Here is a 3,133-nt window from a genome sequence, read left to right as displayed (position 1 = left end):
GATTGAAATAAAACATAATAAATGAAAAACTAAAATTTACTTAATTAATAATAATAGTAAATATCTTTTTTGGTCTTTTAATTTTTTTCGTGAGATATATAATACATTTTAATTATTTTTAAATTTTAACCAAACCTCCATCCATAAAAAAATGGACAAATCAACTCCTATTATCGGTTAATAAACGGTTGCAAGAGTGACATATCAGGTTAAAACTGATGTTTCAATTCCAAATGATTATTAGGGGTGTGTATGGCCCGGCTCGGTCCGAAGACCCGGCCCGGCCCCGAACACTTTAGGGACTATTTTTGTGTGATTTCACTGGGTCTAGGGTTGGGTAAGGGTCTCAAAAATAGACTCGGTCATTATTTTGGGTCGGGTCCGGGCCATGGCTCGGGTCATCCGAAGTCGGCCCGGTGACCCGGTCATCATACACAATTAATATTTTGTGTTATTAGTGATGGATGATGGCTATTCTTATGTGGAATTTAAGTATTGTAAACCTTAATATTTTGTGTTATTAGTTATTATAAGACTATAAGTTAATGTTTTGTGTTTAAAATGCATAAGATTTTAGACTAATGCATAATATTGTGTTATTTATATTGATTTAAATATTTGGTGCTATTAGACAATATTAGTATTGATTATTGTTATGCTTTAATTTTAGAGAAGAGTTGATTCTTGTTATATTTTTCTAAGTGAATTTATCATGTTAAATAATGGTTGGAGTCTTGGAAATTTGGATATTTTCACATGATAGCTTATAAGAAGGTATCAAAGTAATGTAGTGTTAACGACCTGATTTTTACCCGGTATAATCGTGGCTCGAAAGTGTATAGATTTCATCGGGACTAGGGTCGGGTTTGGGTCTAATAAATAGGCCCGGTATATATTTCGGGTCGGGTCTGGGTCACATCAAACCCGGTTTCACCCGGCCCATGCACACCCCTAATGGTTATAGAGACTAAAAATTTTCTCTTAAAAAAATACTCAACTTCTTCTTCTCCTTTTTCTTTGGCCTGTCACCATCATCATTGAGGTTCACCTTCACCGCCATCACCTCTATTTTCTTCTTCAACTTCCTTTCCTATTCCTACGTCGTGCCCTACTTCTTCCCTAGTCCCCCATTGCTTGCCTTCGCCGATTTGAGGATGAGCCTTCGCTGCTGCTTCCGCCTCTCTACACTGAAACAATCTCTACCACGTATGCTTTTACAATCGTTCTTCTGCTCCTCATTCCCCTATTTTATTGTGATTGTCGTTCTGACTATGCGGAACTGATGCCGAGCAGAGTTGCCGATGCCATTGTTGTTGCTGTCGTCCCTGAGCTGTTAAATCGCCACTGCTGCCATCTTGTCACTACTGTTGTTAGTCGCTGAAGCTGCACCAGAGAAGTCGCTAGCCACCATTACCCAACCTCACAATCTCTACCAGCTATTACTTAAGATAGCGGATCTTTAGTGAAATTAAGTGTTAGAAACAAGAGAGAAATCTAAAGAAAGTGTTTTGTGTATTATTCAGTCTGATCAAAAGTACAATGTACAATGGGTATATATAGGTGCCAGAAGAATCAAAGTAAAAAGGGCATAGAATCCTACAATTAATATACAGATATTCTATATAACTATAAACGATATTAACAGATCTAAAATGATTCTAATGATTCTCTAACATCCCCCCTCAAACTCAAGTCAGAGCTAAGGATACCATCTTGAGTTTGGATAACAAAGTCCGGAAAACGAGTCGGGTGATGAGCTTTCGTGAAGATATCAGCAGTATGATCCAGTGTTCTAACAGCAATGAGACGAATAGCATCAATAAGGATACGTTTCCGAACAAAGTGGCAATCAATCTCAATGTGTTTGGTGCGTTCATGAAAGATGATGAGCGGATAATTTATACGCTTTTTGGCATTGTTTTTAGTATGTTTTTGGTAGGATCTAGTTACTTTTAGGGATATTTTCATTAGTTTTTATGTTAAATTCACATTTCTGGACTTTACTATGAGTTTCAAGGTGACCATAGCTTGCTTCAAGCCAACAATCTCTGTGAGATCGATCCTTACTCACGTAAGGTTTATTACTTGGACGACCCAGTGCACTTGCTGGTTAGTTGTATCGAAGTTGTGACAGACTGTAAAACTAGATCAGAGTATCTGGCCTAAGAAGCCATTACCAGAGATCACAATTTCGTGCACCAAGTTTTTGGCGCCGTTGCCGTGGATTGTTTGAGTTTGGACAACTGACGGTTCATCTTGTTGCTCAGATTAGGTAATTTTCTTTTTATTTTATTTTCAAAAATTTTTCAAAAAAAATTTCTGAAAATTTCTCATCTGTTTTCGAAAAAAATAAAAATGTTTTCAAAAATAAATTATTCTATGGCTTCAAAATTTTTAAGAATGAATTCTAGTGTTTCATGAAATATGTTGAATCATATCTGGCTGTAAAGCCATACCCAAACTACTTTGGGATTGGTATTCAACTAATCACTCCAGCCCATGTAATTATATGTTGCAGCCTGGCTGGCTGTAAAGCCATGTCTAAATTCATTTGGACTGAGGCAGCAATTTATTATCAAGAGCAAGCTAGTTGGAGTTAATCCACTTGCTACTGTTTCTGATCACCTGCTGAAGCTTGGCTGGCCATTGGCCATGTCTAGTGTTTTAGACTGGAGCTTTCTTTGAAAGCTTGGCTGGCTAGTGAGCCATGTCTAATTCCTGGACTGAAGCTTTAGACTAACATGTCAAGATTCCTGGAATTCATATTAAAAATTTTGGAATCCTTATTTTTTCTTTTTTTCATATAATTTTCGTAAAATCCAAAAAAAAATTAGAAAATCATAAAAATCAAAAATATTTTTCTGTTTCTTGTTTGAGTCTTGAGTCACATTATAAGTTTGGTGTCACTTGCATATGCATCTTGCATTTTTTCGAAAATATCATGCATTCATAGTGTTCTTCATGATCTTCAAGTTGTTCTTGGTAAGTCTTCTTGTTTGATCTTGATGATTTTTTGTTTTGTGTCTTTTCATGTTTATCATATGCATTCTTGAATTCTTAGTGTCTAAGCATTGAAGAATTCTAAGTTTGGTGTCTTGCATGTTTTCTTTGCATTAAAATTTTTTCAAAATTG

Source organism: Arachis ipaensis, chromosome B01 (assembly GCF_000816755.2).
Source record: "Arachis ipaensis cultivar K30076 chromosome B01, Araip1.1, whole genome shotgun sequence".
In the NCBI taxonomy this organism is placed as follows: domain Eukaryota; kingdom Viridiplantae; phylum Streptophyta; class Magnoliopsida; order Fabales; family Fabaceae; genus Arachis; species Arachis ipaensis.
The sequence above is the reverse complement of the archived record's forward strand: the minus strand, read 5'-3'. Positions refer to the sequence as shown.